The sequence below is a fragment of the Anastrepha ludens genome, chromosome 2, assembly GCF_028408465.1.
Source record: "Anastrepha ludens isolate Willacy chromosome 2, idAnaLude1.1, whole genome shotgun sequence".
NCBI classification, from domain to species: domain Eukaryota; kingdom Metazoa; phylum Arthropoda; class Insecta; order Diptera; family Tephritidae; genus Anastrepha; species Anastrepha ludens.
The window spans coordinates 38,926,820-38,946,002 of record NC_071498.1 but is presented as its reverse complement, the minus strand read 5'-3'; positions in this window follow the sequence as shown (position 1 = coordinate 38,946,002).

Genomic DNA, 19,183 nt, shown 5'->3' with positions numbered 1-19,183 from the left:
TATTTTGTCTTCAAAAAATTTGTAAAGCTCATTTAAATGTTACTAAAGATTATGTGAACACAATGAGATTTATTATTTTGATCGTTTGCTCGTTAAAAATTATTGAAAAACCCGAAAAAAACCAGACGAGAAACTAGAGGACCCCCTTAAACATATATAGTACTAGGTCGATTGCACTTATTTTTCCTCTATCTTGTGTATATATATAATATATATAAGTGACTTTTACATCATTTCTTTGGGTGTTTGGTCGGGCTCCTGTTTCTATTCGTGGCGTTCTATTCTTGATGTTGTTCCACAAATGGAGGGAGCTATGGTTTCAGGCCGACTCCAAACGGCAGATATGGAGCTTTCTTGGCAGAAATACACTCGGATATTTGTCATTGCCTGCCGAGGGGCAACTTTTTCTTCATTTTGGTGTTCCACGGAGATTCGAACCTACGTTTTCTCCGAATTCCGAATGGTAGTCACGCACCAACCCATTCGGCTTTTTTGTCTAGCAAGTACTATATTTGCGTATGCATTTACAACAAAAACAATAGAAATAAAAGTTATATGGAAAACCCATTGCTCAAGTGGCGGAAAATCTCTATCAGTTTTCGTTGAATAAAATTCCGCTGACTTCTGTTGCTTTTAGTTTGTATAAAATTGTCAATTTGTGCTACAAAGTTATTATGATATTTTTTTATTCAAATATTTCATTTTAGGGCGAAACTATACAAATGTGTATAAAAAATGAATAAATGAATAAATTTTCCCATTTTGTAAAAGTGGTTCGTTTGTAGTTGGTATTGTTTGTTTTTGACAAATTATTTCTAGTGAAAGTTTTGAGAGTATAAAGCCCCGTTATATGTGGCTACTTGAATATCATTTTATCTCAAATTATATATTATTTTATCGTTGCATTCATACCTAAAACGTCATAAGTTTTATTTGTTTCAATATTTTGGATGAATAATTTGTAGCTTCTGACGAACGCCAACAAAAATAATGTTCATTCAACTGCATCCAATGAAATTTACACTTACATTTCTCTCTCTTTTCTACAATAAGTTATGCTGCAGTCGCATGCGTTATTGCAGTTAATTTCTGCTTTTTCTTGCCTGAGCAGAGATTTAAGTACCTAAGTGGTTTACCCACTTATCCATTTAAGCATTTATTTGTCTTACTTAGTCTATGAATATGAAAACTATGCAGATTCTCCATTCTTTATTCTTCGTTCTTTTTTATTTTGTACTTTTCATAGGAAAATTGTGTCTTACTTATTTAGTTAAAATTAACCACATTTGACTGTCAACACTCAGCAGCTGGCAATCAGCCGACCAGCAAATTGCTCAGTGAGTGTGAAATGCCGCGCGGTGCTGCTGATTTGCTCAACTCACTGAATGGAATGACTAACTGACAGAATTGTCACTTAGCTGACAGATGCCCCAAGCAGGTGACCCATTTTTGTTTTTGACATTTAACGCTTTCGTTGATTGAAAACATAAATCCGGAAAATTGCTGTGATTTGACTTACATAAATGTGTGTGGTATATGGTATAGTTATACCAATACACGTATGTATGTATGTACGTATATGTGCATGCGTAGGTATATAAATAAAATAAAATTTGTTTGTCCGATTGAGGTTTTCCATTTGGTATAAACTTTTGCGTTTTTTGTACAGTTTGTGGGATAATTACTCGCCACTTGTCATTCCAATATGGGCAAATTTTTCAGAATAGTTCAACCGTGGCGAATTCTTAAATTGACTTTGTCTACCGGATTGAGTGTTCAAACGTGGTTTTACCTGAAAAGCATAGAAACCCTCGTAGTACCGTTTTTATTTGCCTCACTGAATGTTTTTTACGTATTAGCATATTTCATAGCTGAAAAGAAGCCGAACGATTTAAAATTTGCGTGACCAAATTAAAAATTCTATATATTTTTGAACTTTTAAGATAACTGGGTTGTGCCAAATTATTAACGCTTTAGAAGAATCATGGAAATATTAAATTACTTAAGGGGACAGATACCTGTAGACGGCCATATTTTCCGTGATTTTCATTAAAATTATTTAAAATGAAGAAGTCAATATAGTTTTTTCAAAATTGTCATACATTTTATTTATACATTAAAATAATATACACATTTTTTTATTTTAATCATTTAAAATAGCGGATGTACACTCAATTCTTCCAGAAAGGTCGCAGCGGGGCTTTTCAATCGGTGGCATTGTAGCATCGGCGTCAGTGACCTGAATACAAAACAAAAAATAAGAAAATAATAATAAATAATAAAAGGCTTCAAAAAAACAAAAATGAATTTTGGGGCGAATTTTCCTACTATTTTTTGCTTCGAAAAAATTATTCTTTTGAAAAATTTTCGAAATTGTAAATTCATTCAGAAAAAATCATTCAGAAAGTAATATCATAAAAAAGATGTGTGTAAAATTTCAGGGAGATCGGTTAATAGCTTTTCGAGTTATCGTGTACGCGATGAGAAAAACGCGTCTAAAGTTTGAATTTATGTAACTATACCTCTCCCAGCGCTCGCACGCGAAGTATAGAGTCGTTACGGTTGACGATCTAAATATAATATAAAAAATAATTAAATTTACGTTCTAAAAATTTTTTGACATATTCTTAAAGAATTATGATATATTATATTAACATTTTATGAAAAAAAAATTTTTTTTTCGAAATTTTACAGGTATCTGCCCCCTTAAAACGGTGTTAGAAAAAATATTTTCGAGTAGGCTTGCTATAAGAATTTTTATTTAAAACCGAATTAATATACTTATATAAATTAATTAAGATAAAATTTTAGATTTTTAAAGCAGGTAAATTTTTTTTAATCCACTTTTACTTTTACAATATTTTTACTTAAAGCTATTTAATTAATTTAAGAGAAATTTATGGAATGCACTCAGTAATGCAATCATTTTCTAATTTTATGATAAATAAGAATATAGACTAATTAAATACCCTGAGGTGTGTTGAAGACTGTCTCTTGAGTCTGGTGAAGGGTTTGGGATTTGCAATTATTTCTGTGACAAGAGACTTTGAGTGCGACTGTAGTCGAGTGCTGTGTTATGAAGCATATTTTTTTTATTTCTTCAATTATTACGGATACTTTGAAGTCACGATGGATTTGTGAATTTGTGATATAATAAAGAACGTTTTCAATTGGAAATTTTGAAGTATGTACTTCGATGTTTGAGTTAGCTGCAGTGCCCGAAACTTGAATGTCATATGCCCATATCGGTCTGAAGGCAGCTGAGTAAAGTGAAAGCTTACTTTCGAGAGAAACATGAGAATTTCGATGTAGTAACCAATTTAGGCTTCTGAGTTTTTTTCCTAGAGCCTTCCGTTTGGTGAAAAATATGTAACTTTGCTATCAAAATGCATGCCAAGATATTTTGGATGGTTCGAGGGATGATTATATCACTGAACTTAACGGGTGGGCAAGTTTTTTGGGTGTAAAAGTGACTTGGAAAGATTTTGTTTCGTTTGCCTTAATGCGCCATTCTTTCAACCAATCAGTTATTTTATCAAGTCTTTTCTGGAGTTTTTGGGAGGCCACACAAGGGTGGGAGTCAATTGTGAGTACGGCAGTGTCATTCGCGAACGTTTCAACTATTGTTTCTTCAGAAGCTGGTAGATCGTAAGTATATGGCAAGCATAGGATGGGGCCCATAATACTATAATACCTTGGGGTACACCAGCTGAACTTTCACTGCTCTTCGCCTTGTTTAACAAAGAAATATCAATTTTCGAGGTAGGATGTAATAAATATGTGAGCCATCATGCCAAACGTGGCCAAAGACTTGAGACATATCGAGAAAAGCCGCTGTGCAATATTTTTTTTGCTCAAATACTTTGTGTATGCTGTTTATGAGTCTATGCACTGGTTAGATGGAACTGTGTTTTATGCTGAAACCGAATTAGTGATTTGGGATTGTGTTTCGGTTTTGAATTATACGCATCATTTGATTCCATTATTTTACAGGCAATAGGCAATAGGCTGATGGGTCGATATGATTCGACTAGTTTAGCGTTTTTTTCTGGTCTGAGGATTATTATTATTCGAGCATCTTTCCATTGAGGGGGAGCAAAACCAGATAGTATAATAGAATTATATATGCACGTAAGGAGAGTGAGTCCTTCTTCTGGGAATTGTTTCAGTACTTCTTCTGTTATGAGGTCATATCCAGGAGCCTTCGTTTTTTACATTTTTTTATCACTTCCTTAATCCCATTTTTCGAAGATTTTCTTATGGGTGGGTCCATCTGGTGTGTGTGTTCCGGGGTTCTTTTGCTATGCAGTCTAACTCCCTATATGTTCCCGGAAACGTTTCGAGAATTTTCGACTGCTCGAATCTGAAATTAACCCAAAATTTTGAATAGATATATGAATGGGGGGAAAAGACCTAATAGAATTTCAAGAGCCTTGGTTGAGGTAGAAGCAAGGCCTGCGTGATAAGCATGAATGCCCTTTACCCTTTATACCTCTTCCATTTTGCTCTTTGATACCACATTTTCTAATGTTGGCCACCAAACAGTGACCTCGAAGAAGAGGATAGGCCTCACCAACGAAGTGTACAGCCAGAGTATTATGCGTGGCTTTAAGCACCATCTTTTACCTGTGCCAACTTTGCAAGCATAAGGGGCAGTGATCGCTTTTCTTGACTTGTCTTCGATCTTTCGGTTCCAGTTGAGTTTACGGTCGGGAATAATCCGGATTTACTTTGCCGCGGTAGCAAGTGTAATTTCCAGCCCATTTAGTGAGAGGGCCTCGAAAACAGGTATTTTTTATTTGCTTGTGAATAGCTTAGTAATGAAAACTTTTGCTTGTGCAATGCTGCTAATAAAACTGGTTTTGAACTTAAAATTAGTAATTTAATTAACGAATAAAATTTATATTAAAATTTCAATTTATCTCTACCAATGAGAAAACATGAGAAAGGTTCAAGAATATTTGGAAGTAAAGAATTAAAATACATTCGAATAGGTTTATGTGTCTCACAAGTGCATACGTCTTTAATCGAACTGTGTCTGAAGTGGCTTGCAAATGAATTTTATGTCTAGAAACGAATCAGGCCAATTCTGCATAAATTAAATCCGACCGCAGGCACTCAAAAGTTTATTTCATCGTTTTCTGATTAACAAATGCCTATAAGTAGCACAGAAGCAGATGGTGGGGGTAATGAATACCTTATCAATTTCAAATACGTAGATCGCCACTTGTGTTTTCAGCTTCGGCAACTCCCACGTGAATGTGTCAAGTCAGGCATTATGAGTTAAAGTTATTATGAGTAAAGTTTGATATCTTTCTTAATGGTAATCAAAACTTTTTGTTAGACAAAATTAGCAACAGTATGGCGATAAACTCACTTTGACTTTTGGTGGGGAAGCACCACGCCGAGCCTTCTTATTTTGCTGGTTTTTCGAATTTCATAGATGTATAGTAGCTAGAATTTCGTGAAGGTCGTTCTAAATGGGTTGTTATGCAACCAGAAATCGATGGTCGATTATAAGCGTGAATTGATATTGCAAGATCATCATGTGACACACCGCGAGGCATGATTGGGCATATAGCACATATTCGATATTCGCATGAAGATTTGGTCGTCAAAGAGATCCAATGTGAAAAATACTGATTATAATTTTGCACTCACTCAAAAAATGCCAAAAAAAACCAAAATAGTCAATCCTGATACATCTAAAGATAATTCAAAATCGTAATTGGAGTACTTTTTCATGTATAACTGCAATTGTTTCTAGATATGTTCGGTTTAAGAAATGAGTAAACATTTTTTCTTTGGAAAACGGTTTTCTCAAGGTATTCTTTTTGGAAAAATCGAAAATTTTCATTAAAACACAAAAAAGCGGCCACCTAAAAATATGTCCGCTTATGGGAGGTGTCCGCTTACTTGAAAAGTGAAAAAAAGTTAATATTGAGTTACGGGAGCATTAACGTGTTATGGAAGGGCTGTACGCTCAAGAGAAAATTTTTTTTTTAATTTTTCAGGATTTGCGGTATGTATGATACTAAAAAAAATGTCCACCTATGGGAGGTGTGCGATTGAGAGAGGTGTCCCTTAGGAGAGAGTACACTATATTAGGTATTTTTTTACTTCATGAAATATTATAAAAAATGTTTTCCAAATATTTATTGAAAAGTAAAACTGTCAATTTGGCTTTCTTAACACCACCCAACCCAATCGATGAATTCACGTCCAAGTTCTTTCATTAACCTCCTCTCAGATTTAACTTATTAACTTAAAACCACTTCCATTACCTTCATGTAGCGAACCCATTCCATTCATTTTGTTTGCGCTTGAAGATTGATTATTCCTCTGCCTCCTCTACTAAATTGCCATCTGATACAGTATTTACGTCTATCCCTAGGGACATTCCAATCCGGTCAAATCAGTATTTCTTGCTGAAATTTTTGAAACACTTTTTTTGTGATTATAACACACGGGTTTAACAAAGAAATTCTTCAAAATTAGCTTCATTCATCAACGTAATTTCCATTAACAACAACGCAATCATTCCAGCGCCACTCTAACATTTCAATACCACTTTTGTAGAACGATTTCTTTTGCCTCAAAGTGGGGCCCAGTTTCAGCGATAAACTCTTCATTCGAGCGAAACGAAACCTCTTCTTACCGGCGAGCATTCTTTTTTCACGGGTGGTGTGGGAACAATTCGAAGTTCAATTCATTTGACAAACGCGGTACCCTTTTGAACAGAGCTTTCTCATAGTCAAATGTTCGTGCAATATAAAGCCAAAACTTTCTTTTGATATCTTTACGATGTCAGCTAACTCACGCAATATCACTTTCCGATCATTCAAATTTATTTTGTGGGTATTTTTGGTGTTACAGCCTAATTTGGACGTCCACTGCGTTGGGCATCATCGGTGTCTCTACGACCACGTTTGAAGTCAGTAAACCATCGCTTTCTTATTGTTTCTAATGGAGCGGAGTCCTCGTAAGATTTTTCAGGACATTGCTTCGCTTGAACGTTTTATTTCCCCATCAAGAAGCACTGTAAAATTAAAACACGAAATTCTTGTTGATCAATTGTTTCGAAAATAATAAAGGTGGTGTCACTCTTAGCACAATAACTCCCGAACTAATGAAAAGAATATCATGAAATTTTACAATAACAGCTGCAGTTTTTCCATTAGTACTAACTGAAAAAGAAGTGAATGCAATAAAAAGAGTGCCGTGAGTTAGACACGGAGCTTTTCAGGTCATGTGTTAAAATAAAATAATACACGTCTTAGCACTACCAAACAAATATTTTTACTGGCTTTGAGCAGTGCAGTCGAATGAGCGTTCAATTCCTATGGTCTATTAAGAAGAAGAAAAGAAAATCAGCAAAAAAAGAAAAACTACAAATGTTATTAAAAAATATTATTCATTATTATTATTTTTTTTTGTGAAATCAATAGTTATATTTAGTTTATATAGTCCGACTTAAAAGTGAAACTTCTTAGGCGTCGATGGACGAGCGAGAATGAAGATTAAAATTTCAAGACCATGCAACGTTTAGGGCAGTTTCGTTCCGCGAGAGAGAAAAAAGATATAACGTAGAGGAAAAGGAGAGAGAGCTATACCTTATATATATCTAAGACACACTTAAGGCTATTCTTCCTGAGTTTTTCCTTGTGGTTGCTAATTTCCGGTGAGAAATAACCCTTCCTACTTTTTGGCGCTTGTTTGTTGGTGGAAATTTGTAGGAAATATATTTTTGGTGCCTACTTTTTGGCGCTATATTTCCTTGGTGCCTACTGTTTGGGGTGTTTTTTGGTCCCAATTTGCTTGGCATTTTTTCTGGGTGCCTACTTTCTGGGTGCCTACTTACTTTCCGGCGTCGGATTTATTGGTATTGACTTGCGGTAATTTGTACCATTGCTGTGGTCCTGGACTCGCTGCGTTTGTGCGGGTGCTAAACGGTCGGAGTAGTGCGCGTTGTTGCCACGGTTTGTGTCCGGCGTTAACCTTCACCAGTCGACCCTTCTCCGTTTTTTGTACAATAAATTTTGTTTTTTTATTCTCTGCAAATGTTGTGAATTTATTTAGATCTATATTCTTTCTCGCTCTCTCTCTCTCTCATTCTCTCTCGGGTCTCTCCCTCGTTTTCTTTGTCTGCCTTGAAAGTCTCACTTGTGTTATGTGTACTACGCTACATGCACTTTTTTATTTAGACTTCCTTTAGCCATGCCTTGGACTTTAAATGCATTTTAAAATGAAACATTTTTTATATTAAAGAATTTTTTTAATTCAATTTAGTTTCATATACATTGTATTACATGTATGGTTTTACTTCTTTTTTATTTTATTTATTATTTCAACACAACTTTAATTTTATGCAGTACGAGGTGTGTTCAAAAAGTTTCGCGAATTTTGTGCTTTTTCAAAAATTATTTATTTATTCATTAATATCTATTTTGCCCCCTTCAAAGTAATCCCCATGAGATATTATGCACTTGTGCCAACGTTTTTTCCAATCTTCGAAGCACTCCCAAAATTATTATTTTTTCTTGTTCAGCTCCTCCTTCGAGCTAAAGACCGTCAATCGTAGCGTAGCGTCGTCCTTTCATGGGCCTCTTCAGTTTCGGGCACAAGAAAAAGTCACGGGGGGCCAGATCGGGGCACTACGGTGGCTGTGGCATCATTAGTGTGTTGTTTTTGGCCAAAAAGTCGCGCACAAGCAACGATGTGTTAGCAGGGGCGTTATCGTAATGAAAGAGCCAATTTTTGTTCTTCCACAAATCCGGGCTTTCTGGCGGATTGCTTCGCGCAAATTGTTTTACCCTGTGGCAAGAAATCATGAAGCACAACGCCTCTGCAATCGAAGAAAACGGTAGGCAAAACTTTTACATTCGACCGAACTTGGCGCGCTTTTTTCGGTCGTGGTTCGTGCGGCAGCTTCCATTGAGATGATTGAGCTTTGGTTTCCACGTCATAACCATAAACCCACAATTCGTCACCAGTTATGACCCTCTGGAGCAAATTCGGGTTGTCGCGGACAGAGTCCAACATCTCATTAGCAATGTCCATGCGATGCTTCTTTTGGTGGAAATTGAGCAGCTTTGGTACAAATTTTGCGGTCTCTTGCCCAAATCATTGGAAAAAATCGAATGGCACGAGCCAATCGATATGTCTAGGTCCTCAGCAACTTCTCTAACGGTGATTCGACGATTGGCCAATACCATTACCTTCACTTCATCAATTTTTTCGTCTGTTGTTGAACTGCTCGGGTGCCCGGCTCGCTTTACGTCATCCACATTTTCTCGGCCTTCTGAGAACATTTTGTACCATCGATAAATGTTGCTTTGATCCAAAGTAGCTTCTCCGTATGACACAGTCAACATTCGAAGTGCATCCGCGCACTTAATTTCGGTTTTCACACCAAATTTGATACAGGTTCTTTGATCCACCTTTTTGAATAGGTAAAAATAGAAGACGAGCCGAAACACGTGCAAGCGAAGCAGCTGTCAACAATTAACTGATCATTCAAAATGCCCGAACTCGTCGGCATGAGTACCAACATATCGCCACAAAAAAATCGAAATTCGAATATACTTAGCCTGCGAAAATTCAAAATTCGCGATACTTTTTCAAGACACCTCGTAGATGCGCAACACGCTAATTTGTTCGACCACTATCAGCTTAGTCTTTGCATTCTATCATAAAAATACACCGCAATTTGTTTGCCAAAAGTAATAAAGAGAACCAATCGCAGAAGGCGACTCTTTCTCCACCCCAACCATACAAGCTCTCACATGTCGGCTATAATAAGTGACTGTACAAATATGTGCTCTAAGTTCTCCTTGTTCATTGGTGGGCCAATATTATTCTATAGTAAAAAAAAAAAAAAAAAAAAAAAAAAAGTAAACAGAGTTAATGCATTAATGAGAGAAATAAGTAATGCAAATACAGATTGTGTTAAGCAACGCTAATAAATAAAGTAACCGAGGCGTTCGTAGTTTCATTTACGAACTGATGCAAAACTGGTAAACATTGCAACAGTTGAGGTATTGCCTATTAAATGTATGTATGTATGTGTCCTTGCACTGCAGCGCAACTTAAAAGCGAAATACTTGAGTTGCCGGCCGACAAAATTGAAATGCTCGTAGAACAATATTTACATTTAGCACTTTATCGCATTGCTGATGCAGGTATTAAGCAAAAACAAGAAGAAAAATTGTATGAATTATGGCTTCTGCTGCTGCGATTTTTTTAAATCTTTTTGTTATTACCCTGTACACCATATGAAAGCGAAGTGATTGCTCATCGGCTCAAATTGGATACGTTTATTTTCCACATTGCAAATGTTGGTAATCACCTTCAACTCCTTAGAAATGTTTGCTGTGCTTACAGGCAGAGAATGAGGAGAAAATCGCAAAGAAGCCGCGTTTGTTTACATACAAATGCAATCACTCACTGAGAAGATAAACAATTGATTCAAAGTGCGATGTTTGTTTAAAATACTAAAATAATGGGCATTAATTTGCTTGGGCATTCAATTAGCCTATTTAGCGAAGTTCGCGTGTTGGGTTATTTACGCAAAATTTCAAATAGTAAACTTTTTTTTTACGTACGCTTATCATTCAAAGCAGAATTCAATAAAAAAAAAACGGAAAATAATAGCTCCCTAATAGATCAATGCCTCGGCAAGCAGTGACAGGTCTTCGAACAGATTCTTTATCTTCTTGATTTTCGCGATGGCCCCTTTGCGATTTTCGCCGAGTTTAATAAAGCGATTTATGTTATCACCCCACGATAGTGTTAAAAAAAAACAACGAGTTAATTCTTCGACAGCAATATGACAAGTGTTTATTAATTGATTCTTAACTACTATTTATACATTTTATGCTTATTGATAAGTATTACAATGTTAAATTTGCTTAATACGCAATTTATTACATATAACCTAAATTCTACAGAAATATTATTACAGTAAATGATTAATAAGCTATATTATTACAATAAATGATTAATAAGCTATCTTATTGCAATAATTGATTAATAAGCTATATTATTGCAATAAGTATTAAATTTCTTAATTTTAAACAATTACTGCTTCATCCGCATTTCCGGTGTTGATGACTGCTGGGTTCTTGCCCTTGGTGGCTTTTCTGGTGGTTGTCGAGTTGGTGTTGTTGTTGAGGTTGCGGTAGCGGCCGTAACTCCTCCCCCCATAAAGTAAAGCGAAGGCCACAAAGATGTCTTTGGGGCAGGAGCGTTGAAAAGATGGTTCGGCAAATATTTTACCTTCGTTTTTTTTGTGGTATATGCGATGATGAGGATGACGGCAATCCCAAAGGTGAATATTACTATTAAAATCCCTTTGTTCTTCTTTGATGATGCCTCGTAGTTCTCTATTTGGTATTTCCTTAATTTTTTCAGACTTAATTTTTCTTTTATGACCCTCGGTGTTATTTTCGCATAATTAGCTGGTGGTATGAAAATTTCTTCCTTGTACTGTAGAGGGGTGTCTTTGAAGACTTCATCGTTAACGTAAATTGTGCAGTTAATATAGTGTAGAAGAGCTGTGCCGTTTATATCGTATGGCTCTTCATTGCAGCTTGATTTGATCACGGTTTTGTTAACGTTGATGAATAGGATGTAGTTCGGCTCTGGTTGGGTGATGGAGCTTATCTCGCCGTTATCTTCCAGGTCACATATTGCGTCTCTGTTGTTTATTAGTGGGGCGATACATGTTGAGTTCGTGGTGTGTTGGGAGTATTGCGACGACTTGCAGTAGTACTGACCTTCTATCTTTGGGCAATTTGTGTCAAAAAACTGAATGTTGTTTTTATTATATGTTATATATGGTTTTATTTTAATTTGTTTGGTTTCATTTATGGGTAGGGGAACAATATGGTAAAGTTTATATGTTTCTTTCGATAGATTTGGTATTTGAATATTGAAAATAATATTTGAATTGTTGTAGTAAGCTTGTAATTGAAGCAGTTCATATATTTGTTCTTTTGATATGATTTTTAATGATTGATTTTTCATTTGTTCATATATTTCATCTATTTCTTCAGTACTTAGTATAAATTTCGGTATTATTTTTAGTTTTGCTAATATAATTGATTCAGCGATATTGGCTAAGTGATTATTTAAAAGATCTATGTTGTAATTAATTTGGTTAATATATTGGAGCTCTAAAAATCTATTATCTTCTTTTGATATACTATTCATTAGTTTGTTAAGGTATAGCTCAATTTTATCCTGATCTGTGCTAATGTGATTAGTAACATTGAGTAGTCTATTTTGCAAAGCTGTGTTAAATTTATGCTGATATTCTAGAGTGCTTTCAATTTGGTGTGTGTTTGATTGGATGGTTTCAATTTGTTTGTTAATGGAGATTGCATCGTTAGTATCCATATTGCCTGTTATAAATTTAATTGCAGTGCCTAACCCATTAATAAGACCACGTTTAGATCTGTTGAGTGGTGATAGTGTGTGTATTTTGTTTTCGAGTTCAGTGAGTTTTAGTTTGGTTACTGTTGTAAGTGTAGAGGTCCCGTGAAGTTTATTGAAGGTGTTTATGGTAGTGTGTATTTTGTTTGTGTTGTTTATGTATTCTTCAAGGTTAATGATGTGTATAAGATTATTATAGTTAGTAATTATTCTTGCAGGTCCAAGCTCAAATTTCACTATTTTCTGTCGGGCGTTTATGTCTCGGATGTCAATTTGTTGCGGAAATATGTGTGGTAGCCTAAGGATAAAGGGATTATTTTAGTTGTTAGTTTTTTGTGGTTTGTGTATCTTTTTTAATTTTGACTTGTGAAATTTGTTGTTATGATCTGTAATTATAGTTACTCTATTGTTTTTCTTCACTTTGTGTTTTGAAAATCTGGGTGTAATTTTATTACGTTTTGCTTCTTTTCGATAAATGGTTTGATTTTCTAAATTTTCCGGGTCTGAGCGGGTTTCGTTCAGTTTGTTTATCCTATTGCTAGTTGCATTTTCCATTTTTTCTTTGATTTGTGAGTATAAAATGTTTTGGAATTCGTTAAGTTTTGTAATGTATTCATGTTCGTTGTTGAAAGTGACAGTATTATTAAAGAACGATGCACAAAATCGGTCAAAATTGGCCCGACTGGGGATTGTAAAAGATCATCATTTTCTGACAGCTTTGACCTCTCTGAATCGAAAAATGACACTTAGAATGTTGTAAACCCTGGGGAAAGTGTTGAAAAACCACCCTCATCCCTTAATCTCAAAATATGAATATAAACTGTAAAACATTTTAATACAAAAATAGCACGAGTTTTATTCTCATATATTATTTAATTTTATAAGCAATTATAAGTAAAAAGATGTAAAATCAGATACACCCTTATCAGTTTTAAAAAACCACCCCTTTGCACCCTTACATTGAGTGAAGTAATTATCTATTGTTTTAATCATTTTTTTCATCCCAAGATTATTGTCATTAATAATATTTTTTCTCTCAAGCGAGCTGATAATTACCCCATAGAATTTTAATACCCCCTGGTATTTTTGAGACCACCCCTATTATATCCTTCTTACAAAATACAATCAAAAGTATTCAAAAAGCCGAAAGTTGTTTCTTTTTCTAATTCATATAATCTTTGTCCTATATGAATGTTAAAAAGACTCTAGTAAACTTCAAAAACCCCACACTAAAAAAACTCACCCGCTTTACACCCCTTATATAAAAATAAATCATTAAAATTCCCAAAAAAGCGTAAGAAATCTATTCTTTTTTGCTTTCGTTACTTGCTTCTTGACCTTATTTCAAAAACATTCTAATCAATTTAAGGAGCACCTGATGGCTTAAAAAACAACCTTTTTTACATCCCTTAAAAAATAAGTAATAGTCAAAACTTATATACTGATAAAAAAATAGTGTTAATATTGTCAATTTTTTTAGTAAAACCACTTGGTAAAAATAAACAAGAATCTGTTAGCCCATTGTCACATTACAAAACTACCCCTATCATTTGCTTAAAAACACTAATAAGGTTCAATCCTTTTTCTATAGTACCCATCCCTTTTGCAATAAGAATAATAATTAAATCATTAAAGTTCACCAAAAGCAAGAGGATCCTATCACATCAGAGAACGAATTTTCTTTTCACCCCTTATAATAAAAAAATTAGTTTTTTACAAAAAATATGTTTTCAAATAACTCAATGAATTTATCAAAAAACTATATTTGCCGGCAACTACCCTCGCAGAATAAATTAAATAAATGTTGCTTTATGTCCCTAAAAACCGAGTATTTAAAACCCTTTAACGCTTGACTTTTTTAAAATTAAATTAGGTTAATTAAATCATGCCTTGCAGTTGTTAAGGTTGATAATTATATATCCGACGTCAATTTGTTTTGACTATTACTTATTTTTTAAGGGATGTAAAAAAGGTTGTTTTTTAAGCCATCAGGTGCTCCTTAAATTGATTAGAATGTTTTTGAAATAAGGTCAAGAAGCAAGTAACGAAAGCAAAAAAGAATAGATTTCTTACGCTTTTTTGGGAATTTTAATGATTTATTTTTATATAAGGGGTGTAAAGGGGGTGAGTTTTTTTAGTGTGGAGTTTTTGAAGTTTACTAGAGTCTTTTTAACATTCATATAGGACAAAGATTATATGAATTAGAAAAAGAAACAACTTTCGGCTTTTTGAATACTTTTGATTGTATTTTGTAAGAAGGATATAATAGGGGTGGTCTCAAAAATACCAGGGGGTATTAAAATTCTATGGGGTAATTATCAGCTCGCTTGAGAGAAAAAATATTATTAATGACAATAATCTTGGGATGAAAAAAATGATTAAAACAATAGATAATTACTTCACTCAATGTAAGGGTGCAAAGGGGTGGTTTTTTAAAACTGATAAGGGTGTATCTGATTTTACATCTTTTTACTTATAATTGCTTATAAAATTAAATAATATATGAGAATAAAACTCGTGCTATTTTTGTATTAAAATGTTTTACAGTTTATATTCATATTTTGAGATTAAGGGATGAGGGTGGTTTTTCAACACTTTCCCCAGGGTTTACAACATTCTAAGTGTCATTTTTCGATTCAGCGAGGTCAAAGCTGTCAGAAAATGATGATCTTTTACAATCCCCAGTCGGGCCAATTTTGACCGATTTTGTGCATCGTTCTTTGAAGGTTCTACCGAAAAATAGTTCGTAAGGGGTCAATTTCGTAGTACTGTGAATTGAGTTGTTGTAGGTGATTAACGCTTCTGTAAATATGTCGTCATGGTCTTCGCTAAGGTGATTCTCTTTTCTGGTAGTTAATATATACCCGCCGTAGCCGAATGGGTTGGTGCGTGATTACCATTCGGAATTCACAGAGAGACGTCGGTTCGAATCTCGGTGAAAGCAAAATTAATAAAAACATTTTTCTAATAGCGGTCGCCCCTCGGCAGGCAATGGCAAACCTCCGAGTGTATTTCTGCCATGAAAAAGCTCCTCATAAAAATATCTGCCGTTCGGAGTCGGCTTGAAACTGTAGGTCCCTCCATTTGTTGAACAACATCAACACGCACACCACAAATAGGAGGAGGAGCTCGGCCAAGCATCTAACAGAAGTGTACGCGCCAATTATTTATTTATTTTTAATATATTACAATTCTGTATATTTCCGTTAGGGTGGAATGTAGTCTTTCTACAGGAGCGTTGCTCGTGCTCTGTTGAAATGAGGTAATATGCAAGTGAATTTGGAATTGCCTACAAAATTCTTTGAAGATATTGGCTGTGAACTCCGAGCCTTGGTCAGCAACTATTTTCCTTGGAATACCGTAAAGGTTAATGAATTGTTTTAGAGATTTTAGTATACATACAGAATGTCTTGATGGGAGTGTGTATGCTGCTGCAAATTTTGAGAATTTGTCAATAACTGTTAGCATTTGTTTGTGGTTTATGCTGTAGATGTCTATATGTAAGATGTCTAAAGGTTTTAAGGGGGTTTCCGGTTTTTCAAACAAGGGTTTTGGGGGATTTCTGTCATATTTAAGGGTTTGGCATTTGTCGCAGTTGTTAACAGTCTGTGTTATTTTGTTTTTCATAAAAGGGAAATAAAATTGTCTTTTAAGATGGAGAAGCATTTCGTTAATTCCGCGGTGGTTATTATTTTCATGGTAATTCTTTATTAGTTCCTCTTGTTTGTCAGTGTCTGTTATGTCGTTAAGTATTTCTTTACAGCGCAATAGCTTGAAAAGCTTACTGTTCGAGAAAAATTTTTAATACACTGTCTGTATTATTCGGAAAGTGTCATCGTCCGTAAATATAGCTGATACCCGGTTTGGATTAAGAAATTTTTTGAAAATTTCGGTTATTACTTCTTCAGTGAATACCGGTTTTCTGAATATACGTCGTTGTTTATTTTTGAAAGGCATTTGTGTTAATGTTTCTGAACCGTTCGGATTTTTCTCGAATATATGTTGAAGATTAAAATCATTTAAAGGTTTTTCTGAAATATATATACCGTCATTGAGGTTTTCTTCTGCTGAATGTACAGTGCTACCTGAGGTGCCTTGGTTGGAGAGTGTGTCGTTTATATTTATGTCTACTTCGGTTGGTGGGTCTATTCTGATTCGGCTAAGTGCATCTGCGTTTGTGTTTAATTTTCCTTTTTTGTAAATTATTTCATAATCAAATTCTTCTAGTTTGAGTCGCCATCTGACCAGTTTTGAATTGGGTTCTTTTAAACTCATCAACCATGTTAGGGGTCTGTGATCTGTTATAATGAGGAATTTTCGCCCAAAAAGGTAAGGACGGAAATATTTAGTAGCCCATACTATGGCTAATAGTTCCTTCTCTATTGTCGAATAATTCCATTCTGAATCACTGAGTGTGCGACTAGCATAACAGATTGGTTTGTCGCTCCCTATGTGTCCTTGGGATAGAACTGCTCCTAACGCAAAGTTGCTTGCGTCCGTGGTTAGTATAAAGGGTTTTGCAAAATCAGTATATTTTAGAATGGGGTCGTTAGTTAAGATAGACTTACATGTTTCAAAAGCGTTCATATATTTCTCATTAAGGTCTATGTTTTTACCCTTCTTGAGACATTCCGTTAGGGGTTTGGTTAATTTGGAAAAATCCTGAATGAATTTTCGGTAATACCCGACGAGGCCAATGAAGCTTTTAATTTGCTTCTGAGTTCGGGGGATTGGAAAATTTTTTATAACATCAATTTTTGTCGGATTGGGTCGTATTCCCTCTGTTGATATAATATGCCCGAGAAACTTTGTTTCTTTTTTAAAAAATTCGGATTTATCTGTTTGAATTTTAAGGTTGGATGATCGAAGCTTATCGAAAACTAACTGGATGTTTTTTATGTGTTCTTGAAGGGATGTGGAATAGATAATAATATCGTCTAGGTAGACTAGGCATATTTTACCTACTAGTTCACCTAAAACGTTATCCATGACTCTTTGGAAGGTGGATGGTGCGTTTTTGAGTCCAAAAGGCATTCTAAGATACTCAAAATGTCCGCCTTCTACCGTGAATGCAGTTTTTTGTATGTCTTTATCATGCATCTCAGTTTGGTGAAACCCACTTGCCAAGTCAAGTGTGGTAAAGTACATACATTTACCTAATTTGTCTAGAATTTCACTTATATTGGGGAGGGGATACCTATCGGATATGGTTTTCTCATTAAGTTTCCTGTAATCTATTACCAGTCGCCATTTTTGTTTACCGCTGGCATCGAGTTTTTTTGGAACTATCCATACAGGGGAACTCCAGGGAGAATAACTTGGGCGTATTATTCCCTGTTCTAACATATCTGCTATTTGTTTTTTTACTTCAGATTTGTGTACTTGAGGGTATCTATAGGATTTGGTATGCATAGGGATATCGTCCGTTGTTGTTATTTTATGCTTGACTTGATTGGTGAAAGTCAATTTAGTATTTTCCTTAAAAAAGATATCCTTATAATTTTGGCAGAGTTTTAATAGGTGTAATTTTTCTTCACTGTTTAAATGTTCTATTCTAAGTGTTTCTAAAATATCGTATTCACAGTTTCCTATTTGAATTGATTCGAAGTTAAAGGCTTCTTGGTACTGATCTAAGTTTTGTTGGTAACCTGCGATTGGTGGTAATGGATCTATGTAGTTGTTGCTTTGAAGGTTATAAAGCTCCCTACTCTTATATTGATTTCCGGATGCGAGAGTACGCATCGTGTGGTCAGTTTTAAAGGATCTTTGAGTTGTTGTTGGTGCTTGAGTTTTCACATAGCTGGAGCTTACATCCACAGACTCTGGCTTACTGTATCCTTGAAACGTGTTACCTCTAAATGGGTTCTGGTTGTAGTTTTGGTTCGGGAAGTTGGAGTTTATCCTACGTTGAGAGGTTTGGGCGTTATAATTCACTATTTCTTTTGATTGTTGGGGACGTGTATATTGATTGTTGTATGTAAACTGGTTTTGCTGCGAAAAAGGTGTAAATCTATTATTATACCTGTTTCCACCAGAAAACGAAGTGTATGGCCTTGGTTGCCATTTATTTTGGGTTGTAATGGGATTTGTTTTCATATAAAAAATATTTTGTTCTTTAATGCATAATGAAAATGCTTCTGCTAGTGAGTCTGGCTTGGATGCCCTTATGGTCGAGCCTAGTGGTTCCCTTAATCCAATCAGAAAGCTATTTAATATAGACACATTTCGGAATAAAGTTCTTTCTTAGATCTTACTGCCCTTACATCTCTTTCGTGTATTTGGATATTGTTAAGTAGAGCTGCCTGGATTTCTATTATTTCGCTGTAAAATTTTTCTACATTATTGAATTTTTGGTGAATATTATGGAGGTCTCTAATTAGAGAAGTTTCGGTCCTTTTATCTGAGTAATGTAGGATAAGGTTTTGTTTAATGTCATCCCAAATAAGAGGTGTTCCTTACATATTTAACACCTCATTAGCTTGTCCGATGATTTTGTTGCGAATGGCTCGCAATAGTATCTGACCCTGTGGTGTTGCATCACAGGCTGTTATGTGAAGCAAAATTTCTTCCACGTTGTTAATAAATTCATTTAAGAGTCTTGGGTTGCCTTCGTATGTTGGCAAATCTTTTATAGCGTCTGGAATACGGAGAGATTCAAGAGAGAATCTAAGGGGAAAATTTGGGATAGGGTTCCCTACAGTGTTTGGCTGTTCGCTTGGAGGAGTAGCCATATTATTTGCTTCTAATC